Source organism: Sorex fumeus, unplaced genomic scaffold, assembly GCF_029834395.1.
Source record: "Sorex fumeus unplaced genomic scaffold, SorFum_2.1 ptg000047l, whole genome shotgun sequence".
Taxonomy (NCBI): domain Eukaryota; kingdom Metazoa; phylum Chordata; class Mammalia; order Eulipotyphla; family Soricidae; genus Sorex; species Sorex fumeus.
Genome location: NW_026606104.1, coordinates 7,857,923 through 7,871,153, shown reverse-complemented (window position 1 = coordinate 7,871,153; position 13,231 = coordinate 7,857,923).

Genomic DNA, 13,231 nt, shown 5'->3' with positions numbered 1-13,231 from the left:
TCTCAAGGCCGACCTAGGCTGCCACAACGAAGGAAGACAAAAATGATCGTCTGTACTTTCAATGCACGTACGCTAGCATCAGATGCATCCATCGAGGACCTGATGGTACAAGCGCGAATGATCAAGTACGACATCATTGGTCTGACCGAGACAAGAAGACACGAATCTCACCATGCCATTTTCGACACTGGAGAAGAATTGTTCCTCGGAACATGCGATAAAAGAGGTGTTGGAGGCGTCGGTGTCCTTGTCAACACAAACTTGGCCAAGAGCATTGATTCATTCGAATGCCTAACAACCCGAATCGGACGTTTACATTTGAATAGATGTGGCTCACTGCCTGCAGTTTCTATCTTCGTTGTCTACGCACCAACATCTCATTATGATGAAAGAGAAATCGAGAAGTTCTACATGGAGCTAGAGAAGTTCTATAAAGAAGACCACACCTTCTACAAGATCATTGTGGGTGATTTTAATGCCAAGATAGGACCGAGAAGATCAGCTGAAGAACTTCACATCGGGACCCATGGCCTAGAATGGAACGAACAGGGTGAGAGACTGTCTGAGTTCATCATGTCGACCAAGACCATTCATGGTAACTCACAGTTCCAGAAGGCAGAATCTAAACGATGGACATGGGAGTCTCCCGGTGGACGATTCCACAACGAAATAGACCACATCATATTCAATCGACGGTTTTGCCTGACTGATGTCGCTGTTGTCCCAAAATTTCGAACGGGATCAGACCACCGTCTCCTTCGTGCAAAATTCTACTTCACAGAGCGGGGAGAAAGGGCTGCAAAGTTCAAAAAGAGAACTCCCAGAACGACCACCAACTGGGAACTCTTTGGTACTATTGCGGCAACATGGGAAGATGCCATTGTTGACAACATTGACGAGGAATACGATCGACTGGTTCAGCACCTCCATGAATGTGCGAGGAACGCCAAGAGAGAGATAGCCACAAAAAGTCGCCTATCTTCGAAAACTCTTGAGCTAATTCGCCAGCGTGGTTTGGCGCATGCCTCAGGCAACCGCAAGCTAACGTCCGAGCTTGCAAAGCAGTGCAGAGATGCGATCAAGGAAGACCTCAAAGAGAGAAGAGCAGAAGTACTGGTAGATGCGGCAGAAGCCGGGAAAAGTATTCGTAACGCCCGCCTGTCCTTCGCCAACTATAAGACCAAGATGACTGCCCTCCGACGTCCTGATGGATCCATCACATCCTCCAGAACGGCAATGGAGAAGATTATCCATGACTTCTACTCAAATCTCTTCGATAGCCATGTCCACTTGCCGACATACCAAATTCCACAGGATGGGTATGTCGTTCCCAACGTTCTCCCTTCCGAAATCCGACACGCCATTTCGTCAGTAAAGAAGCAAACAGCACCCGGCCCAGACAAGGTCAGACCTGAACACCTGAAGAACCTGCCGTCAGTACTCATCAATACACTGGCTCGGCTCTTCACTCGCTACCTGTCTGAATGCAAGGTTCCATCTCAATGGAAAACCAGCAGGACCGTACTACTGTTCAAGAAGGGAGACATCCATGACATTGGCAACTATCGCCCGATCTGCCTATTGTCTGTCATCTACAAGTTGTTCACTCGAGTCATCCTGAATAGGATTGGCAGAACACTAGATGAAGGACAACCATGTGAGCAAGCAGGGTTCCGCAAAGGATTCAGCACCATCGACCATATCCACACGATAACCAAACTCATTGAGGTTTCTCGGGAGTTCAAGATGCCGCTCTGCTTAACGTTCATTGATTTAAAGAAGGCCTTTGATTCTGTTGAGACAGAAGCGGTCATTGAAGCCCTAGCCAGTCAGGGCATTCAAGCCCAATACATCAGGATCCTCCGTGAGCTGTATTGCGGATTCACTACCAGGATCTCACCATTCTACAAAGAAGTGATCGTTGATGTCAAGAGAGGGGTGCGGCAGGGTGATACCATTTCACCAAAACTCTTCAGTGCCACTCTCGAGAACATCATGCGACGACTGGAATGGGAAGGAATGGGAGTGAAGATAGATGGTCGGCAACTACACCACCTCCGCTTTGCTGATGACATTGTTTTAATAACACCAAACATCAGCCAAGCGGCACAAATGCTGGCCGACTTTGACCGTGAGTGTGGAAAGGTAGGACTACAGCTGAATCTTACGAAGACAATGTTTATGAGAAACAGCCTTGTTCCTGACGCCCCATTCGCTCTCAATGGAACGACCATCTCCGAATGCAACAGCTATGTGTACCTAGGTCGAGAGATCAACATGACAAATGACCTGGCACCCGAGCTGCGCAGGAGGAAGAGAGCGGCTTGGAACGCCTTCAAGAACGTCGAAGAAATAGCTAAGAGGACGAAGAACCTCCGGCTCCGGGCACATCTCTTTGATTCCACTGTTCTTCCTGCATTAACATATGCCTCAGAGACCTGGGCCCTACGCAAACAAGATGAGAACGCCATTCAGGTCTCCCAAAGAAGAATAGAAAGAGCTCTGCTTGGAATATCACGTTTCACTCAAATGAGAGAACGAATCCGGAGTTCTGACATCCGTCGACGATCAAGGATCAGGGACGCTGTCTCATTTGCCAAGGTGTCGAAAATCAGATGGGCTGGTCACGTAATGAGATTTAAAGACAACCGTTGGACTAGAGCTGTTACTGATTGGATTCCACGGGATGTCAAGAGACCGCGTGGCCGCCCACCTACCAGATGGTCAGACTTCTTTGTCAAGGTCATGAACGATCGGTTTGAGGCCCTCCATGTTCCCGGAGCGAAGAGATGCCATTGGGCTACACTAGCACGCGACAGGGACAAATGGAGACGTTACTGGCGCCCGCTCGAGCAAATCGACGACTAACGGGAAGTTAAGTGATTAAGTGATTAAATAAAGTCAACTTCATTATTCTTCTAATTAAACTTGCAAGCACATGTAAAAAAGCATCTGTGAAAGAGGCATCTATTCTTCATTCTTTTGAGATTCCTTTTCACCAAAATAATGTAAGGTATTTCTGACCTGAATAATTGCCCTACTTTAAAATTTTCAGTAAAGATGGCCAGTTGGATGGTGAAGACAAAGACAATATGCAGTAATTTATCTAGAAACAATGACATTCTCAACCACATTTCCTGTAGTTTACTACAGTTAAGCTATCTGTCATTGGGTGCTTCTGAAAACACTATACTTGGTCAGCTAATCCATGAACTATTTTGTTCTGGTAATGATTTAGATCAAATTACGTTGCATAAAGGTAAACTTATAGAACTGTATGTGAGTTCACTCTAAGGGTTGATAACTCACTTTTCTTTCTCTACATACAATCTAGTAAGACACTTACAGAAATATTTTGTAAATGTTTTCTCTAAAATAACTCTCACTACCAGAGACTACTATTAGATCCTGTGTGTGAACCTGACTGCAAAAAGAGCCACATCATGATTACTAAGAAAACGGTCTGTGAATTGCTTGGGCAGAATCTTTAAAGCCTGTTATTTTCCCAGTGCTCATTTACAGTGAAGAAAACAAGCCAGGTGGCAGGGGAATTTAGCCTGGAAAAAAGGCTTACTTCCCCCTCCCAGAGAGACAAATTTGATTTTATCTCTTGGCTCTTATTACAAAATATGGCTGTTCTCCAAATCAGCTCTCGAGGACCATTTTTTTTATGTTATGGAAAGCATCTGTGCCGTCGACAGATCCAGTCTTTGTACTTCAGATGTTCCTTCCCTTTAATCATGCTCTCTTCACTGCATGGAGAACTTCCCCTGCTGCTTTTCTACAGAGCTTTCAAAAATCATTCCTCATTCCACCTGCTCCGATGTCCTCTTCTATGATAAGAATCCCATGCGCAATTTCCACTGGTTTCTTATAAGATCTAGAAATGTGTTGTGTAAGTTTTACTTAAGAGAGCAGGGTACTGTTCTTTCTCTGATCTCACGCCTGTTCTTTGTCTTTCTCCCTGTACTTTTCATTGTTCTCTGCTTGTGTCCTTACCTAATCTGTCCCTGACAGTTCACAGTCATCTTTATATCCCGATGTGTCATTCTTGAAGCTCATAATTCAAGGCAAGCAAGGCAGATATGTATCATACACATCACAATATTCATCTTATTGTTTAGGTCAGAATTTTTTTTAAGTAAGGGACAGAATTGGGGGTGGAGGAGACTTCCCAAGCAGTGCTCAGGAAGCTGAGAGTCTCTTCCCAGTGATTCTCAGCCAAACCCAGTATGAGGTTCAACATGAGAGCCTGAGGATGAGATGCTGCTCAGGCCCTGTGGTGTCAAGGATTACCCAGACCACCCCTGTGGTGCTTGGAGGCTGCCAGGACTGTCCTGGGTAATGCTTAGGAGACCACATAGTGCCAAGGATCGAACCAAAGTCAGCTGCATGCAAAGCATGTGCATTACCCCTATCTCTCTGGTCTCCTAACTCCTTTTTTCAACCAGAAGATCAATGAGCACAGGAATTATGTCTATGGTATATGTGGTACCCACCTAAACTGAAAACTCCTCTAAACTGAAAACGTTTATAATAATAGACATAATTTTATAAACTTTTTTTATTAAATTATAGGTATTGTGCCATACACAAAGAGTGTCTCCATTTTTTTTCTTTTCTTTTTTTTTTGTGTCACACCGGGTTATGCACAGGGGTTACTTCTGGCTCTGCACTCAGGAATTACCCCTGGCAGTGCTCAGTGGACAATATGGGATGCTGGGATCGAACCCGGTTCAGCTGCGTGCAAGGCAAACACCCTGCCTGCTGTGCTATTGCTCCAGCCCCAAGAGAGTCTCCATTTTATAAATGGAAGAATTGAGATTGAGAAGAATTAACTTGATAACGATAATATGACTAGTAGTGTCTGTACTCAGAGATAGTATAATTGAACTATGGACGAAGGTCTACAATCAGACTGCCTGGGCTTAAAACCTTTCTCTGTCACTTGAGACTTAACTTAGTGGGGCCTGAGAGACACAAGATGAAAGGCACTTGTCTTGTATGTAGCCACTTTGGCCATCCTTGGTTTGATGATACGCAGCACCCCATATAATCCTCTGAAAACCTCCAGGAAAATCCCTGAACACTGCCAGGTGTCATCTCCTCTGACACCCCCTCCAAAAAAAAGTGGGGGGGAGAGAGAGGACATATATTGAACAAATATTGTTTGGGTTCCTAGTAATTTCTCCTCAGAGGCATTCTCCAGTTTGCTCATGACCTTTGTTTAGTGTGACACAGTTAAAAATGATGATCTCCAAGGTTTACACCTTTAGAAATGAAGGCTTAAATCCCCCTGGTTGGGGCTGGAGTGATAGCACAGTGGGTAAGGCGTTTGCCTTGCATGCAGCCCGACACAGGTTCAATTCCCAGCATCCCATATGGTCCCCCGAGCATGGCCAGGAGTAATTCCTGAGTGCATGAACCAGGAGTAACCCCTGTGCATCGCTGGGTGTGACCCAAAAAGCAAAAATAAATAAATAATAAAACAGAGATTCTGACTCAAAAAAAAATTTAAAAAAAAATCCCCCTGGTTGGCAAAGTCCTTAGTCAGCTGAGCTATTAGTTACAAACAATGAAACTTAGAATAGGTAGTTGGTCATATATATCAGTTACAGTTTCATTAACAGCAGGAATGAACAGTTTGCAAACCCATTGCCTGAAGATTGAGAAATCACTGTTTTTGTTTTGCTGTCCTGACCCCAACAATTACACACCAACTCTGCTGGCAGTAATTATATTTACATTTAGTTTAGGGTTACAGAGTCCTGAGGAGCCACTACTAGAAAGACCGAGAAGAATGGGCATTTTCCACCCAGGAATCAGGACTAGGAGAACAATAGCTCCACCATGTTCTTTTCCCTACTTGGCTGTTCTTGGAAAGAGAGGAAGTGCAGGGGGGTCTGTACTAGAATGGCTGAATCAAATAGCCCGAGACATTTCTTTTTATTGTATATGTGGGGAAAAGTGACTAAATAATAAAATACTGAACAGATACTTAAGTCAGCCACCCAGAACTCTCATGACACGTTTTCCCAGCATGGTATGGGAAGAAGCCACATCCGTAATTTGCTGTCTAATCATGGCTCAGTGGCATGGGAATGAAAATCTGATGCAAACAGGCCAAACGGACTTGGTTTCCTGGGAGACTGGAATTTTGTTGTCTTCTTTTTTTTTTTTTTAAGGAATTTTGAACAGAGAGGCATACAGATAGAGAGTTATTTGCAATTCATCAAGAGGCCAGTTAAGGGATTTTTACTACTTGATTTCCCTGTTTATCCAACAATTTTCAAGATTCAGTGGGACACCGCAATGTCCTTTCCATTAAGTCTTAACTTAGTATTTTTGATCAGAAGACTCTGCACATCAACACCTCTCAGTGGACTGCTTTCTCTTACACTATACCTGGATATACCTGGATAATGCTGTTTCCTCTAGCCCCCACCAAAGTACTGCAGCCCACCAAGAGTGCCCTGATGTTGGGTTTCCTGGTGTTTCTGCTGTTCCTCTGTGTGAAATCCTCTTCTCCCTCTTCCTGAAAATGTGTGAAAGGATGCTCTCCTTTTAGCCAGTTCTCTGTGTTTATCTGCTTTGACTTGGTAGGTTCTCCATTATGTCCATAGGACCAGTTCCCTGACAATTGGGGCACTTACCACATTACACCGTAGGACCAGGTTTACTTGTCTTTCTTTGCTTTTAAAAAAAAAAAAAGACAAGATTTTTGGTTGCAGTGGCAACTTTCTGCTTGACTTTCTTTCTCGTTTCTTATTACAGTGCCCTGTGCATAGGAGAATCATAAAGATCATGGATCCATGAGAAAACAATTTCTATTTCATCATAGGAACATGCTCAGGCTTACCTGCTGGAAGAATGTGAGTCAATGGAAAAGAGCCAAAGCCTTTCTAGAATGATGAGGCCAGCAACTGATCCCAGCACACCAGAGTCCAGGCAAAATTAGCAGGGCCACAGACCCACCCACAGCTGACTCAGGAAAGAAGCAAACCCAGCTAATTTCAGAAGAGCTGCCTAATATACATAGAGACTCCTAATAAAAAGATATTGTTTTAAATCGCTGACCTTTGAGTTGGCTTGTAAGATAGCTTTTTTGTTTCTTTGTGGTTTTGTTTTTGTCTTTTTATCACACCTGGCAATGCTTGGAGGATCATGTGGTGCTAAGGATCAAGCCTGTGCCTTTGCTTTCCTTTACTCTTCATATGGTAATTCTCTAAGGATTTCTTTAGTTGTTTTGCTTGTCTCTGTTTGTAATCACTGTCTATAAAGTGTCTCTAATCTCTTCTCCTTGTGAAACATTCCCTTATCTGTGTATATAGTTTTTTAGCAATCAGGCAGTCAGTGTTCAGGGCTTCTTGGCTCTGCGCTCAGGGATCACTCCTGGCAGGTCTTGGGGAACCATATGGAGATCAAGCCTGGGTCAATCTCATGCAAGGCAAACTCTCTGCTTCTGGGCTCTCTCTCTCTCTCTACCTCTCTCTCTGATCCCATCATATCTGTGCATCTTATTACAATTACTCCAGCTGCTTTTTAAAATTTTTATTTCAATTTATTTTACCAATTTAAGGCATTTATTAAACGTAATAGATGAGATTCAAATCCACATCTGTCTTACTCATCCAATCCTGTCCCACTTCTACCTCCCACCTCTACCCCTTTGAAATTGCCCACCCCAATTTTTTTTTGGGCCACCCAGGCAATGTTCAGGGACCCTGGGTTCCAATGATATCTGGACCAGCTGTGCATCCTAACTAGTTCAATGTTCCTCCAGCTGCTTTTTTAAATCTTATATACCCTCATTTATTTAAAACCTTATTGTACTTGTATTTGGAGGACTGTGCCAGAGATGGATGCTTACATTTTTTAATCTCCTTCCTTCCCGTGGCTCCTTTCTCTTAAACAACACAGCCCTTTTGTTTTTATAGTTCCTCACCCTGGCTTTTCTTTAGAATGTTGTCTTATTGCTCTTTTTCTTTTCACCGCCGAAGTTTTTTTTTTCTTTTAAAGTGTATACTATGCTTCCTGGCTCCAATTCTTCCCCTTTCTTCTCAATTTCCATATGTTGACTTGTGCTTTTTCCTAATGATAAGTACTTCTGGGACATGTTTATTTGATCCCCTTCCAGTTCTGTCTCTTGATGGCATATCATACTCTTGCAACTATCTCCCCTTATAATTTCCTCTGCATTCTGCTTCCTTGAATTTATTGAGTCTTTTAAACATTTTCTTTCATTTTATTGCCTTTTTCCCTTTTTTGAAAAAACAAAAATTCTGTCCTTTATAAAGAGCCCCATTCACTTCCAGAATTAACCAATATTTACTATATACTTAACATGTCCTGCTGGTTACTCTTTTGGCTCTGGAGATGCAGAGATGAACAAACTAGACACTATATTACCTACTAGGCTATATTGTACCTTACCTCTTTGCAGATGCAATTAGAGAGAGAAATCCTACAAATTCTATTTCCAAGTGCTTCTGATTTGTTGCTTGTATCTTATTACTGAATTCTCTTTCAGTCTACATCATCATTATTTTTGCAAAAGTACAATAGTGTCCTTGTTTTTCTCCATTCCAGCTCATCCTAATCTTTTTAAACATTTTTCAATCCTGTTCTAAAAAGCAGCTTTCAGACTGCATACAGAAAAAACTCCAGACGCATTAAAGGCATATTGGAGATGACTTAAAGGGCTGGAGTACAACAGCGGGTAGGGTGTTTGCCTTGCACCCGGCCGACCTGAGTTCGATTCTCAACATCCCATATGGTCCCCTGAGCACTGCCAGGAGTAATTCCTGAGAGCACAGCCAGGACAGTAACCCCTGTGCGTTGCCAGGTGTGACCCAAAAAAGGCTGGAGTACATGCTTTGCATGTGGGGAGGCCCAGCTTTGCTCTCCATCACTGCAGGGCCCTCAGTGTATCACTGGAAGTGACTCCTGAGCACTGTGTCAGGAATAGGCCCTGAACAACCATGGCCATCCAAAACAAACAAACAAACAAAACAAAGGGATGGAGCAATAGTACAATGGGTAGGACACCTCAGCACCTTATATGATCCAAGAGTCCTGCCAGGAGTGATCCCTGAGTACATGCCAGGAGTAAACTATGAGCACTACCAGGTGTGGCCTCCAAACAAAATAAAACAAAAATTTGCCCCAGGCATATGTGAACATATATGCGGTTTTTATTTTTAAGGAGCTGAGATAAATATAACTGTTCTCTCTTTTTACAGTTCGAGATAACTACCTTATTGAAAAATAACCTGGCTTTGGAATTAAATAATAACCTGGTTTCAAATTGTAGTTCCATTATGATCTGTGAGACTTTAGTTAAAATAGTAAACTGCTCTTAAAACTATCTCCTGCCTGTCAAAACACTCAAAACATGTCTATCTGAAAATTAAATGAAATAGTGAATATAAAATCTTCCTGCAGAGTATAAATCATATTAGGCACTAATTTCTCTTCTGGCCTTATGTTTCTTCCAGCATATCCAGTTATATTTCTTTTTTTCTTTACAACTATACACATCTTATAAATAGGAACACTCCTGGTTACTTTATTTTCTGAATTAATAGGATGCATTTTTATTTGTGTTTCTTCTCCAACCACATATTCTTTCCTTTTCTATCAAAACTTCACTGTCGTTAGGGTTCAGTAAAAATGTTGAGTCCTCTGTAGGGTCCTCTGTATCACACAAGTGGTATGTTCATTGTTCCTTCTTCAACACACTCCGACCTTGTGTGCTTTTCATAGTGTTTTACTTCAATCTGATTATCTGATTATCCTAACAGACTAGAGAGAGTCTGATTATCTTAACAGACTAGAGGGAGAAAACAAGGATGTTACATTCACTATTATTTCCCCACATCAATCTTAGGAGAGTGGTTGTGGAATTCAAATATTGTCTTCTCTTTCTATTGCCTGGGGGACTACACACTGGACTGTCTATTGATGCCTCAAACCCAAACAGGTGCAAAAGCAGGCATATCTCCAAACAGCCTCCTTTCAAGTTTCTATATTTCAACACCTTTTTTTCTCTAATCTTAGCTTCTGAAGCTAAAACTCTAATAATTGTATTTAATGGATGTTTCCTTGGCTATCTGGGAATCAAGTTGACAGCTGCTCCCAGCTCTGAAATAGTTGTTAGATTCATCTTTAATTTCATTGGCATCATTTCATCCCTAGGTGAATAATTATCAGTGTAACAAAGATTATTTTTTAATGACTATCACCATTTATGGGCATTTAAAGTCCAATCTTAAAACATTGTATATACTAGGTCATTTGATCTTTAAAACACTCCTGGTAAAGCAGATTTTCTTATTCTTAAAACTAAGATAAAAAATCTCGAGTTTAAAATACCATGCCCAAAGGTAGTTAAGTGATTGAATGGGATCAAACCCACATCTGAGACTCAAGTTGTGATTGAATAAAAATAGCATTTTTAGCATTTTATTAAGCAGGAAGTAATGCAGCACAGGAAACTTTAACCAAGCACTCATGTCTTTCAAAAGCAGAATACACTCCAACACTCTAGCTGAGGCCCTGAAGCTTCCACCTTATAATGTCCCAGTTAGAAATGACTCTTTTATCTTCCCTCTCCCTTTCTCTAGCTCTCAGTTTCTATTACCGCAAGACTTCTGTTGCTACACATTGGGCTTTCTCACTTCTCTCTTACTATGTGCAAACAGACAGTTGCTCTCAAGAAATACCTAACTGGTCCTGTTGACAATTTCCAATTCAGAATTTTACAGTTTCTTTGAACTGTACAAACAAATACTCTCCTTTTTTTTTTTTTAAACCATCAAGAGACTGTATTTCAGGGTTTCTTTATGATTTCTTCTCAGTAGCACCAGTGAATTCTTGAGTGATTACTGTGTTTATTCCTCTTGTTGACCTCTGTCAAAATATGTTTAATCATAGGGTTAAACATAGAGGCCACAAAATAAACTTTCTGATACCTGCAGGTTCTTTTTTTTTTTTTGCAAGAGTTTTTTAAAAATTGAGACTTATTTATAGGTATGTGAGGGGAGAGAGCAGTATATGTTCAAAAGAGAACATGGGCATCTCTGGACTAGAAACAATCCGTGAAACATACAGACAAACAAGTGAGATATATGTTCAAAGGAGAACATGGCCTTGAAGAGCAAGCCAGGCAGGTTATTCTTACTTTCTTTTGACCCTCTTCCACCCCGCTATTGAAGGTGTTGAGAACTGGGTCATGTGTATACTTGGTTGTGGTGCTTGCATATTTTTTGGAGTGGTGCTCCCTGGAGTTTACACATCAGGTGGATCTGCTCAGACACTCAGCAACAGCGCTTGATGGCAGGGTTGCCCTCCTTCAGTTCGTGTGAAATCCCCTGGCCATGGTGCTCCCCAGAAGTTATACCCTTCTTTCTGGATGCATCTGATCTAGAAATCACTTGCTTTGTCAGGGATCACAGACAGCAGAATTGCAGGAGAGCTGTCAGGATCCTGCTGCCTGCAGGTGAAGTGGTTATGGTGTCAAAGAGTGCTTTTCCATTCAGTCTCAGATGACAAGGCAGGTGCTTTAGCAACTCCAAGTCCCTGGATTGTTTTGTTTTTACAATGTATCTTGATGTTAGACTAGGGTAGATATGGGTATCCTGATGGTAGACTTACTTCATGGAAGTTATTCAGCTTTATAGTTAGGTATTTAGCTTTCCCAAGGTTTACTTCCCCAATCTTTAATGGAGATTAAAAAGGCACCTATTAAATAAGATTGTTCTTTCTGGTCATTGAGAATATAGCAAAAAAACACTGTAGTAAAATAGAGGCAACAGTACTAACACAATAAACACAAAGGTAGTACATAATAGATGTTATTTTTAAAATTTGCTTTTATACCAACTAGCAATTGGTATTAAAAAAATAAAGATTATTATATGCACTTTTATTTTGGGAGGAGAACATACACTCGGTGGTACTCAGGGCCTCTCTTGGTGATGCTCAGGGGATCATCTGGTGTCAGGGAATAAAATCAGGGTCCACCACATACAAGACAAACCACTGCTAGGGTATTAACTAAAATCAAAACCAAAACATATTTTTTCCCAGAAGTCTATTTATAGAATAATATTGTGCTATGTCATCATTTAAATATAGGGTCTAGATGTTTTCATATTCTCCATTATTTCTCAGATTATGTATTGCATATTATTATTTGAAGACTGCCCAGACATGATAAAAATGGTAATAAACACTAAGCACTTTATAGTATTCATAGTGCTAATAGTGCTTTTACTCAGACTTTTGTAAAATACTTAGTTGTTTTTGGATTTGTTTGTTTGTTTTGGAACCAGAATTTCACAACTCCATGGTTTGTGGCTCTAAGGATGTGCCATTTATACTAAAAATGGACGGTATTCCTGAATGAGTGCAGTGATGGATTTCCACAGAAAGTTGCCAGGCATACTAATACCCCAATGGAAACATAGTCCAAAGCCAAAATACAGATTTGAAGATAACAGAGGCCAAGAAGATAGCTCAGGATTCCAGTGCTCTGCAGGTTATCAGGACCCAAATCTGAACCCAGCACACATGCCCCTCGCCCAAGCAAGCACTCCTAGGTGTAGCTCTTGACACCTCAGAAGTACTGCTGGGGTGACGATGGAATTCCCCGGAACTAAGCCACCAACCCAGTACACAGGCTGTTGGCTGGGAGCGACCCCTGGGTGCCCTGATCATTTCCTGGGATGGAGGCCCCTTCCTCCGATCCACCCCCAAAGAAAAATTATCACTCCCAGCTTGGGAGCCCCTCAAAGTCTGTCTGTAAGTACATTTACAAAGTCTCAGCCCCACACTCTATTAGTGTGGCTAGTTGAGACTCGGGGCTGGAGTGATAGCACAGCAGGTAGGGCATTTGCCTTGCACATGGCTGACCTGGGTTCGATTCCTTCGTCCCTCTTGGACAGCCCGGCAAGCTACCAAGTATCCCACCCGCACAGCAGAGCCTGGCAAGCTCCCCGTGCTGTATTCCATATGCCAAAAACAGTAACAAGAATTCTCACAATGGAGACATTACTGTTGCCCACTTGAACAAATCAATGAACAACCGGAGGACAGTGCTACAGTGTTTTGGAGCAACACCCATAAATGCTCAGGGTTTACTCTTGATTATGTGCTCAAGGTTACTCCTATTCCTGGTAGGACTCAAGAGACCATGAAGTGCCAAAGATTAAACCCCAGCGAGCTGTGT